Source organism: Platichthys flesus, chromosome 3 (genome assembly GCF_949316205.1).
Source record: "Platichthys flesus chromosome 3, fPlaFle2.1, whole genome shotgun sequence".
Classification (NCBI taxonomy): Eukaryota; Metazoa; Chordata; class Actinopteri; order Pleuronectiformes; family Pleuronectidae; genus Platichthys; species Platichthys flesus.
Genome location: NC_084947.1, coordinates 1 through 11,958, shown reverse-complemented (window position 1 = coordinate 11,958; position 11,958 = coordinate 1). Strand labels below are relative to the sequence as shown.

At 47.2% G+C, this 11,958-nt stretch overlaps 1 long non-coding RNA gene across 2 annotated transcripts; it reads right to left on the bottom strand.

Annotated features, from left to right (window-relative positions):
• Positions 1 to 5,678: 5,678 nt before the first annotated feature.
• On the bottom strand, positions 5,679 to 7,403 carry LOC133933171 (uncharacterized). Of its 2 annotated transcripts, none has more exons than XR_009912035.1 (3): positions 7,251 to 7,403; positions 6,527 to 6,602; positions 5,679 to 5,809 (listed from the first exon to the last, which is right to left on the bottom strand). It is a non-coding gene; the product is annotated as an uncharacterized LOC133933171 (long non-coding RNA). The 2 variants fall into 2 exon arrangements; XR_009912036.1 differs by having other exon boundaries at positions 6,527 to 6,597.
• Positions 7,404 to 11,958: the final 4,555 nt, after the last annotated feature.

The window sequence follows — 11,958 nt, the reverse complement described above, 5'->3', positions numbered from 1 at the left end:
AGGGTTAGGGTTAGGGTTAGGGTTAGGGTTAGGGTTAGGGTTAGGGTTAGGGTTAGGGTTAGGGTTAGGGTTAGGGTTAGGGTTAGGGTTAGGGTTAGGGTTAGGGTTAGGGTTAGGGTTAGGGTTAGGGTTAGGGTTAGGGTTAGGGTTAGGGTTAGGGTTAGGGTTAGGGTTAGGGTTAGGGTTAGGGTTAGGGTTAGGGTTAGGGTTAGGGTTAGGGTTAGGGTTAGGGTTAGGGTTAGGGTTAGGGTTAGGGTTAGGGTTAGGGTTAGGGTTAGGGTTAGGGTTAGGGTTAGGGTTAGGGTTAGGGTTAGGGTTAGGGTTAGGGTTAGGGTTAGGGTTAGGGTTAGGGTTAGGGTTAGGGTTAGGGTTAGGGTTAGGGTTAGGGTTAGGGTTAGGGTTAGGGTTAGGGTTAGGGTTAGGGTTAGGGTTAGGGTTAGGGTTAGGGTTAGGGTTAGGGTTAGGGTTAGGGTTAGGGTTAGGGTTAGGGTTAGGGTTAGGGTTAGGGTTAGGGTTAGGGTTAGGGTTAGGGTTAGGGTTAGGGTTAGGGTTAGGGTTAGGGTTAGGGTTAGGGTTAGGGTTAGGGTTAGGGTTAGGGTTAGGGTTAGGGTTAGGGTTAGGGTTAGGGTTAGGGTTAGGGTTAGGGTTAGGGTTAGGGTTAGGGTTAGGGTTAGGGTTAGGGTTAGGGTTAGGGTTAGGGTTAGGGTTAGGGTTAGGGTTAGGGTTAGGGTTAGGGTTAGGGTTAGGGTTAGGGTTAGGGTTAGGGTTAGGGTTAGGGTTAGGGTTAGGGTTAGGGTTAGGGTTAGGGTTAGGGTTAGGGTTAGGGTTAGGGTTAGGGTTAGGGTTAGGGTTAGGGTTAGGGTTAGGGTTAGGGTTAGGGTTAGGGTTAGGGTTAGGGTTAGGGTTAGGGTTAGGGTTAGGGTTAGGGTTAGGGTTAGGGTTAGGGTTAGGGTTAGGGTTAGGGTTAGGGTTAGGGTTAGGGTTAGGGTTAGGGTTAGGGTTAGGGTTAGGGTTAGGGTTAGGGTTAGGGTTAGGGTTAGGGTTAGGGTTAGGGTTAGGGTTAGGGTTAGGGTTAGGGTTAGGGTTAGGGTTAGGGTTAGGGTTAGGGTTAGGGTTAGGGTTAGGGTTAGGGTTAGGGTTAGGGTTAGGGTTAGGGTTAGGGTTAGGGTTAGGGTTAGGGTTAGGGTTAGGGTTAGGGTTAGGGTTAGGGTTAGGGTTAGGGTTAGGGTTAGGGTTAGGGTTAGGGTTAGGGTTAGGGTTAGGGTTAGGGTTAGGGTTAGGGTTAGGGTTAGGGTTAGGGTTAGGGTTAGGGTTAGGGTTAGGGTTAGGGTTAGGGTTAGGGTTAGGGTTAGGGTTAGGGTTAGGGTTAGGGTTAGGGTTAGGGTTAGGGTTAGGGTTAGGGTTAGGGTTAGGGTTAGGGTTAGGGTTAGGGTTAGGGTTAGGGTTAGGGTTAGGGTTAGGGTTAGGGTTAGGGTTAGGGTTAGGGTTAGGGTTAGGGTTAGGGTTAGGGTTAGGGTTAGGGTTAGGGTTAGGGTTAGGGTTAGGGTTAGGGTTAGGGTTAGGGTTAGGGTTAGGGTTAGGGTTAGGGTTAGGGTTAGGGTTAGGGTTAGGGTTAGGGTTAGGGTTAGGGTTAGGGTTAGGGTTAGGGTTAGGGTTAGGGTTAGGGTTAGGGTTAGGGTTAGGGTTAGGGTTAGGGTTAGGGTTAGGGTTAGGGTTAGGGTTAGGGTTAGGGTTAGGGTTAGGGTTAGGGTTAGGGTTAGGGTTAGGGTTAGGGTTAGGGTTAGGGTTAGGGTTAGGGTTAGGGTTAGGGTTAGGGTTAGGGTTAGGGTTAGGGTTAGGGTTAGGGTTAGGGTTAGGGTTAGGGTTAGGGTTAGGGTTAGGGTTAGGGTTAGGGTTAGGGTTAGGGTTAGGGTTAGGGTTAGGGTTAGGGTTAGGGTTAGGGTTAGGGTTAGGGTTAGGGTTAGGGTTAGGGTTAGGGTTAGGGTTAGGGTTAGGGTTAGGGTTAGGGTTAGGGTTAGGGTTAGGGTTAGGGTTAGGGTTAGGGTTAGGGTTAGGGTTAGGGTTAGGGTTAGGGTTAGGGTTAGGGTTAGGGTTAGGGTTAGGGTTAGGGTTAGGTTTGGGTTAGGGTTGGGGTTTAGGATTCAGGGGTTTGATTTTTGTGGCACTGGCCTACTGACCTATTTCGTTCAAACCGGTTGGAAATTTGATAGTGTGGTGATAGTCAGGTTGGTAGAGTACAGCTCCACCATCCCGGGGACCAGGGTTCAATCCCCAGGCAGAGCACAACAGTCAGGACCATGGGGCAGAGAAAGGGGCAGGTCAGGATACTCTACGGGCCTGTCGCAACTGGATGGTGTCATCATTCAGGCCCGTAGGCACAATGGTGTTCATTTTATGGATCCATAATTTTTCTGCCCTCTTTCTCTGCCCAACAGTCCATTGGTCGTTGCTCTCCAAACCTGAGATTATTAGTTTATTGGTGGGGTGTTGCTGGAAATGTTTTACCAGGTGGGTGGTTAATTTGCCTTCCCCAATGTTATACATATGTTGCTTGAGGCGTGTAAGTATTGAATGTTTAGTCTCTCCTATATAATGTTTATGGCAGGTGGTGCATGTGATAATGTATATTATGTTACTAGTATTAAGGGAGAATGTGCCGAGTGTCGGAAATGCTGTTGTGCTGTGGGGGTTGGATATGAATTTTCTATTTTTGTAATGTGTATTATATTGTATTTGAATGGGGGGTCTATTGTCTGTATATTTGGATTTGATAAGAAGGCTATGGAGACTTTGATTTTTTCTATATGCGGAAATTGTCTGGTGGTTATGGAAGGCCGGATGTATTGTTTTGGTATGGGAGAAGTTTTGTTTAATGAGGTTATGGAGTCTGGTTGTTTGATGAGAGAATGTAGATATGAATGGAATTAATATGGGTTTGATTTCAGGGTTATTGGGAGGATGATTGGTTGTGGTCTCGGAGAGAGGGTTGGGGTTAGGGTTAGGGTTAGGGCCTAGGTTAGGGTTAGGGTTAGGATTAGGGTTTAGGTTCTGGGTTGAGTTAGGGTTAGGGTTAGGGTTAGTAGGGTTAATAGGGTTAGGGTTAGGGTTAGGGTTAGGGTTAGGATTGGGGCCTAGGTTAGGGTTAGGGTTAGGGTTCTGGGTTGGGTTAGGATTAGGATTGGGGCCTAGGTTAGAGTTAGTAGGGTTAGTATGGTTAGGGTTTAAACTAGGGAGATAGGTGGATTTTATTGTTGGGGGCCCTGTGGTTGGGGGTCCCTCCGAGACCGGAGACTGGGGTGGAGCGTCTGGGTTGTTGGAGCGAGTGAGAGCGAGAGAGGCCAAAGTGCTATTTTTGATGTGGCGGAGGAACCGTTTTGAATAGCCCCTGTGTCTGAGTGCGGAGAAAAGGAGTGAAATGGATATATGTAGGTCTATGGATGTAGAAGATAATCTATAAAAACGGATGATTTGTGATTTTATTATGCCTTTAAACGTGTGCTTCGGGTGATAGCTTTTTTTATGGAGGAGTGCATGTGTGTCCGTAGTTTTGAAATATACTTTGGTGAGTAATTTGGTGAAAGCCGAATTAGGGGGATGTTCAAAAAAAACCGTTGTATCCAGAAAATTAACTTGAGCCGGGTCTATGATATATTTTACTTTGATAGATGGGTGATGGTTATTGAGTGTGTTAATGAAGTCGGAAAATAAAGTGATGTCATGATGCCAGATTCCAAATATGTCGTCTAAAAATCGGAGGTAGAGAAGTGGTTGAAGGGTGCATTTGGCCAATGCCTCTCGTTCCCACTCGCTCATATAGATGTTTGCGTACGATGGAGCATACCTTTGGCCCATGGCTGTTCCATGAATTTGGAGATAATGTTTGTTATTGAAAGTAAAATCGTTGTTATTGAGGCAGATGTTAAGAAGCTCAATGATTTGTTTGTCCGGTCTATTGGTGTCAGGATAACTATTAAAGATGGATGTTATTGCTTTGATTCCTATGTTGGTATTAATATTGGTGTATAAACTGTCTATGTCTATTGTAAATAAAAATGAGTGATTTGGAACAACCATGGGTCGGATGAGATCTAAGAAATGATACGTGTCTTTAATGTATGCCGGATGTTTGTTGGAAAGGGGTCCAAGAAAATGTTCTATATATTCAGAAATGTGATAAGAAGTGCTGTTGCAATCGGAAACTATTGGTCTACCGGGGGGAACTTCATAGGGTATGGTCCAGGTTTGTGGTTCTTTGTGTATTTTGGGGAGTAGATAGAAGAGTCTAGGGCGGGGGTGATCGGGGCCAAATAGGTAATGTTTTTGCTTATGGGTGATGATTTTTTTGTCATATAAGTTTTGAATAATATTACGGAGAAGTGGTTGAGTTTGGTTTTGTAAATCCGATTGAATGAGTTTGTAGTGTGTGGTGTTTGATAATAATCTGTTTGCCTCCAGTAAATATTGTTGTCTGTCCATTATAACTATCTTTGATCCTTTATCTGCCGGTTTTATTATTATATTGGGATTTTTGATGAGTTGATCTAAGGCCCTGCGTTCCGGCCCCGAAAGGTTGTCCGCAACGTCCCCAGCGGGCCGGTAATAACGCAGGGCCTGTTTGTTCTTTTGCAACAGGGTTATGGTATTTTTGTGTGATTGTTCTATGGTAGGTTCCCAGCTGGATTTGTTGGTGAAGGGTATCTGTATGTGTTGAGGTTTGTCGAAAAAGTGGCTGATGATTTTTAGACGTCTATTGTACTGATGCAGGTCCCTATGAAGTTCCTCCCAGTCAAAGTGTGTTGGGCGTGGAATGAATGAAAGACCCCTTTCCAATAACTGGATTTGTTCTATGGTTGGGGTGAATAGTGTGGATAGGTTGAGAATGTTTGATGTAGAGCTCCACCCCAAGTCAGGTGCGGGGTCAGTTAGAGGCGTTGTGTTAGGGTCTGTGTTGGGTGGGACTGTGTTTAAGCCCGGCTTGGGTTTGGATGTATTTGTAAATTTAATTGTTGTAGCCAGTATTCAAAAATGTGTGTAGCAGTAGCAGGTTTCCAGTGTATATTGTCCTTTTCTGTAAAAAAAGTGTCGTGGGGGATTTCAGCTAAAAATGGGAAGTAAGTGGCTATAGTATTGTTAATGTATTTAAGGTTGTGCTGTTGTTTAATAGTGAGATTAGCGGAAAAATTAATAATGGGAAAGTAAATGTCGGCAATGGGGAAGGCAAGTTGGGCCTGTTTGTATAATGATTTTAATTGTTTGCAAGAGGTCTGCCTGGGGTCCTGATCTTTATTATTGATACCGACTGAGAGGATTAGAATTTTCACTTCTTGGCTGGGAATGGCTTTCTCACAAAGTTTGAGAAAGTGGTACATATTGGCCCCCGGGTAACTGTCTAGCTGTATTGTGGGGTGGTTGTAAGGGGGGATTCGGTTTATGTTAGAATCCCCCAGTACCAGGACTGGTTTGCGGACTTTGATAAACCAGTCCTGGATTTTCCTGTTGGGTCTAGAAATGTGATATGTGGGTTTGAATTTACCTGCTGCGGTGGAGTTGGACTGCAGAGGACTGAATGGAGAGGAGGCGGAACAGGGTCCTGAGGGGCTGTCGTCGGGGGGTGAAGGTGTGCCGGAGTCCGGAGTGGCACAACCGGGAGGTGGAGTTCCTGGGCGAAGTTGTTGAGAGGAGGTCTCAGATACGGTGTGGTTGGCTACATTAGCCTTTATTAAGCCGCTCATCATGTTTAGTGATCCTCCTGTTAATACGACCAGGGCTCCTGGTTCTCCCATTGTGCCAGTCCGGGCACCGGCAACACCTAGGGGAGAGGAAGGGGGAGAGGAAATGGTGTCATGAATCAAAGAACATGCATCAGAGTTGTTCTGAATGATAGGTGATACTGGTGATACTGCGTTGTGAGTGTCTGGTAACCGGTGGATCTGGGCCTCTGTCTTCTGCGTCTGTCTGTTAGGTCTTGGTTCCACGCTGGTGGTTTGTAAGTCTGGGATGTTTAGGGATGGTAGTGTGGCTGAGGTGTTTGATCTGGTCAATTTTTGTAGAACAGGGGAGAGTTGGGGGTCGGCTGTTATCATTCCTGTCTCCTGGGGGACCGGTTTGGGTCCCCAGGAGACCTTTTTGACCCTTAATAGAGAGGGGGTGGAGATGTTTGAGTCTGCAAGGGCTTGTCTAGGCTCCTTGGTGTGACTGGGGGAAGTCTGTTGTGGGTGAGCCCTCTGTGGCTGTAGAGGGCTCTTCTTGAATATGGGCTGGGGGGGTAGTAAGTCCAGTGGTGTGTTATTTTGTGGTCTTGGCATAGGCGGATCAAATAATGTGTGTTGGTGTAATGGGGTCCTGGTTTGGGGGAGGGGGAAAGTCTTGTGTCTGAAAGTCGGGTGTGGGCCATATTGAGTACGTCGAGAAGATTGTGGTTGTTGAGTGTCCATGGCAGGTACTGTCCGGGGTTGGGTAGGGGTGGGGAGGAGGGGTGTACGATATTGTCGAGTCCTGTGTGGCTGGGATGTCAGTGGGAACTTACTGGAGGCTGGCAGTGGTGGAAATTCGTCCTCGTCGGATAATTCCGGGATGGTGGAGAGGGAACTCCCCAACCTGCTCTTGTGTGTGGAAAGAGGTTTTTGTTTGTTAATCATGTTGCGGTGTTGTGTGTGTCTGTTCAATGCATGTTCGGTGGCTGTAATTGTGTCTGGCCTGAAGCGTTGCCCGTATCTCCTTCTAGCCCAACCAATGGCTATCTGTAGTGCTGTAGTGTTATGTGTTGTCTGGCTGAGAGTATGTATGGTGTTGGCGTAGTGTTCTTGTAATATAGTCATGTTTGTTTTCATCCAGTGTGTTGTATTGTTTTGTATTTTGTGTCGTGTGGTGTCAGAGGGTGTGGCTGGTTTGATGAATTCTGATAGTCTGTTGACCTGCCTCATCATTCCTGGTGGAAAGGTGTTAGTTGCAAGTGAGTGATCGGTTGTATGTTTATGGTGTATGGCCTGAATTAAACGGAATAGTTTTTTGGCTGCGGCTCGAGTTTCCGGGTCAGGTGCATGATTGAGTATGTGGTTGGGTGTTGTGTCTGTGTATGTGGTCCTGGGTGTAATGTTGTATTTGTTTTGTGGTGTTGAATGCGTGTTAATTGACATCAGTGGTGGTAGTGTTGTATGCATGAGCTGTGGTCTGAGCCCTTGGCCACTCGACGCTACGGTCTTAGCTCTGTTAAAAAACATATTTTGATAATCACTGGTGGGGGTTCTTACCCTGGCAGCGTCGGTGAAGGTCTCATGGAGGTCCAACAGTGGTCTGGTTGATCTGCTCCTGGCCGTCCTTTGCCGAGCTGGGGTGCTGGATTGTTCGGTGAGGTTTTACCAGCTGTGCTCCAGCGAGATGGTCTTTGGCCTCTGGTGCCCTGGTGCCTGGTGGGGACACTGATACAAAAAAGAAGGAAGGGTTAGGGTTAGGGTTAGGGTTAGGGTTAGGGTTAGGGTTAGGGTTAGGGTTAGGGTTAGGGTTAGGGTTAGGGTTAGGGTTAGGGTTAGGGTTAGGGTTAGGGTTAGGGTTAGGGTTAGGGTTAGGGTTAGGGTTAGGGTTAGGGTTAGGGTTAGGGTTAGGGTTAGGGTTAGGGTTAGGGTTAGGGTTAGGGTTAGGGTTAGGGTTAGGGTTAGGGTTAGGGTTAGGGTTAGGGTTAGGGTTAGGTTTGGGTTAGGGTTGGGGTTTAGGATTCAGGGGTTTGATTTTTGTGGCACTGGCCTACTGACCTATTTCGTTCAAACCGGTTGGAAATTTGATAGTGTGGTGATAGTCAGGTTGGTAGAGTACAGCTCCACCATCCCGGGGACCAGGGTTCAATCCCCAGGCAGAGCACAACAGTCAGGACCATGGGGCAGAGAAAGGGGCAGGTCAGGATACTCTACGGGCCTGTCGCAACTGGATGGTGTCATCATTCAGGCCCGTAGGCACAATGGTGTTCATTTTATGGATCCATAATTTTTCTGCCCTCTTTCTCTGCCCAACAGTCCATTGGTCGTTGCTCTCCAAACCTGAGATTATTAGTTTATTGGTGGGGTGTTGCTGGAAATGTTTTACCAGGTGGGTGGTTAATTTGCCTTCCCCAATGTTATACATATGTTGCTTGAGGCGTGTAAGTATTGAATGTTTAGTCTCTCCTATATAATGTTTATGGCAGGTGGTGCATGTGATAATGTATATTATGTTACTAGTATTAAGGGAGAATGTGCCGAGTGTCGGAAATGCTGTTGTGCTGTGGGGGTTGGATATGAATTTTCTATTTTTGTAATGTGTATTATATTGTATTTGAATGGGGGGTCTATTGTCTGTATATTTGGATTTGATAAGAAGGCTATGGAGACTTTGATTTTTTCTATATGCGGAAATTGTCTGGTGGTTATGGAAGGCCGGATGTATTGTTTTGGTATGGGAGAAGTTTTGTTTAATGAGGTTATGGAGTCTGGTTGTTTGATGAGAGAATGTAGATATGAATGGAATTAATATGGGTTTGATTTCAGGGTTATTGGGAGGATGATTGGTTGTGGTCTCGGAGAGAGGGTTGGGGTTAGGGTTAGGGTTAGGGCCTAGGTTAGGGTTAGGGTTAGGATTAGGGTTTAGGTTCTGGGTTGAGTTAGGGTTAGGGTTAGGGTTAGTAGGGTTAATAGGGTTAGGGTTAGGGTTAGGGTTAGGGTTAGGATTGGGGCCTAGGTTAGGGTTAGGGTTAGGGTTCTGGGTTGGGTTAGGATTAGGATTGGGGCCTAGGTTAGAGTTAGTAGGGTTAGTATGGTTAGGGTTTAAACTAGGGAGATAGGTGGATTTTATTGTTGGGGGCCCTGTGGTTGGGGGTCCCTCCGAGACCGGAGACTGGGGTGGAGCGTCTGGGTTGTTGGAGCGAGTGAGAGCGAGAGAGGCCAAAGTGCTATTTTTGATGTGGCGGAGGAACCGTTTTGAATAGCCCCTGTGTCTGAGTGCGGAGAAAAGGAGTGAAATGGATATATGTAGGTCTATGGATGTAGAAGATAATCTATAAAAACGGATGATTTGTGATTTTATTATGCCTTTAAACGTGTGCTTCGGGTGATAGCTTTTTTTATGGAGGAGTGCATGTGTGTCCGTAGTTTTGAAATATACTTTGGTGAGTAATTTGGTGAAAGCCGAATTAGGGGGATGTTCAAAAAAAACCGTTGTATCCAGAAAATTAACTTGAGCCGGGTCTATGATATATTTGGGTTAGGGTTAGGGTTAGGGTTAGGGTTAGGGTTAGGGTTAGGGTTAGGGTTAGGGTTAGGGTTAGGGTTAGGGTTAGGGTTAGGGTTAGGGTTAGGGTTAGGGTTAGGGTTAGGGTTAGGGTTAGGGTTAGGGTTAGGGTTAGGGTTAGGGTTAGGGTTAGGGTTAGGGTTAGGGTTAGGGTTAGGGTTAGGGTTAGGGTTAGGGTTAGGGTTAGGGTTAGGGTTAGGGTTAGGGTTAGGGTTAGGGTTAGGGTTAGGGTTAGGGTTAGGGTTAGGGTTAGGGTTAGGGTTAGGGTTAGGGTTAGGGTTAGGGTTAGGGTTAGGGTTAGGGTTAGGGTTAGGGTTAGGGTTAGGGTTAGGGTTAGGGTTAGGGTTAGGGTTAGGGTTAGGGTTAGGGTTAGGGTTAGGGTTAGGGTTAGGGTTAGGGTTAGGGTTAGGGTTAGGGTTAGGGTTAGGGTTAGGGTTAGGGTTAGGGTTAGGGTTAGGGTTAGGGTTAGGGTTAGGGTTAGGGTTAGGGTTAGGGTTAGGGTTAGGGTTAGGGTTAGGGTTAGGGTTAGGGTTAGGGTTAGGGTTAGGGTTAGGGTTAGGGTTAGGGTTAGGGTTAGGGTTAGGGTTAGGGTTAGGGTTAGGGTTAGGGTTAGGGTTAGGGTTAGGGTTAGGGTTAGGGTTAGGGTTAGGGTTAGGGTTAGGGTTAGGGTTAGGGTTAGGGTTAGGGTTAGGGTTAGGGTTAGGGTTAGGGTTAGGGTTAGGGTTAGGGTTAGGGTTAGGGTTAGGGTTAGGGTTAGGGTTAGGGTTAGGGTTAGGGTTAGGGTTAGGGTTAGGGTTAGGGTTAGGGTTAGGGTTAGGGTTAGGGTTAGGGTTAGGGTTAGGGTTAGGGTTAGGGTTAGGGTTAGGGTTAGGGTTAGGGTTAGGGTTAGGGTTAGGGTTAGGGTTAGGGTTAGGGTTAGGGTTAGGGTTAGGGTTAGGGTTAGGGTTAGGGTTAGGGTTAGGGTTAGGGTTAGGGTTAGGGTTAGGGTTAGGGTTAGGGTTAGGGTTAGGGTTAGGGTTAGGGTTAGGGTTAGGGTTAGGGTTAGGGTTAGGGTTAGGGTTAGGGTTAGGGTTAGGGTTAGGGTTAGGGTTAGGGTTAGGGTTAGGGTTAGGGTTAGGGTTAGGGTTAGGGTTAGGGTTAGGGTTAGGGTTAGGGTTAGGGTTAGGGTTAGGGTTAGGGTTAGGGTTAGGGTTAGGGTTAGGGTTAGGGTTAGGGTTAGGGTTAGGGTTAGGGTTAGGGTTAGGGTTAGGGTTAGGGTTAGGGTTAGGGTTAGGGTTAGGGTTAGGGTTAGGGTTAGGGTTAGGGTTAGGGTTAGGGTTAGGGTTAGGGTTAGGGTTAGGGTTAGGGTTAGGGTTAGGGTTAGGGTTAGGGTTAGGGTTAGGGTTAGGGTTAGGGTTAGGGTTAGGGTTAGGGTTAGGGTTAGGGTTAGGGTTAGGGTTAGGGTTAGGGTTAGGGTTAGGGTTAGGGTTAGGGTTAGGGTTAGGGTTAGGGTTAGGGTTAGGGTTAGGGTTAGGGTTAGGGTTAGGGTTAGGGTTAGGGTTAGGGTTAGGGTTAGGGTTAGGGTTAGGGTTAGGGTTAGGGTTAGGGTTAGGGTTAGGGTTAGGGTTAGGGTTAGGGTTAGGGTTAGGGTTAGGGTTAGGGTTAGGGTTAGGGTTAGGGTTAGGGTTAGGGTTAGGGTTAGGGTTAGGGTTAGGGTTAGGGTTAGGGTTAGGGTTAGGGTTAGGGTTAGGGTTAGGGTTAGGGTTAGGGTTAGGGTTAGGGTTAGGGTTAGGGTTAGGGTTAGGGTTAGGGTTAGGGTTAGGGTTAGGGTTAGGGTTAGGGTTAGGGTTAGGGTTAGGGTTAGGGTTAGGGTTAGGGTTAGGGTTAGGGTTAGGGTTAGGGTTAGGGTTAGGGTTAGGGTTAGGGTTAGGGTTAGGGTTAGGGTTAGGGTTAGGGTTAGGGTTAGGGTTAGGGTTAGGGTTAGGGTTAGGGTTAGGGTTAGGGTTAGGGTTAGGGTTAGGGTTAGGGTTAGGGTTAGGGTTAGGGTTAGGGTTAGGGTTAGGGTTAGGGTTAGGGTTAGGGTTAGGGTTAGGGTTAGGGTTAGGGTTAGGGTTAGGGTTAGGGTTAGGGTTAGGGTTAGGGTTAGGGTTAGGGTTAGGGTTAGGGTTAGGGTTAGGGTTAGGGTTAGGGTTAGGGTTAGGGTTAGGGTTAGGGTTAGGGTTAGGGTTAGGGTTAGGGTTAGGGTTAGGGTTAGGGTTAGGGTTAGGGTTAGGGTTAGGGTTAGGGTTAGGGTTAGGGTTAGGGTTAGGGTTAGGGTTAGGGTTAGGGTTAGGGTTAGGGTTAGGGTTAGGGTTAGGGTTAGGGTTAGGGTTAGGGTTAGGGTTAGGGTTAGGGTTAGGGTTAGGGTTAGGGTTAGGGTTAGGGTTAGGGTTAGGGTTAGGGTTAGGGTTAGGGTTAGGTTAGGGTTAGGGTTAGGGTTAGGGTTAGGGTTAGGGTTAGGGTTAGGGTTAGGGTTAGGGTTAGGGTTAGGGTTAGGGTTAGGGTTAGGGTTAGGGTTAGGGTTAGGGTTAGGGTTAGGGTTAGGGTTAGGGTTAGGGTTAGGGTTAGGGTTAGGGTTAGGGTTAGGGTTAGGGTTAGGGTTAGGGTTAGGGTTAGGGTTAGGGTTAGGGTTAGGGTTAGGGTTAGGGTTAGGGTTAGGGTTAGGGTTAGGGTTAGGGTTAGGGT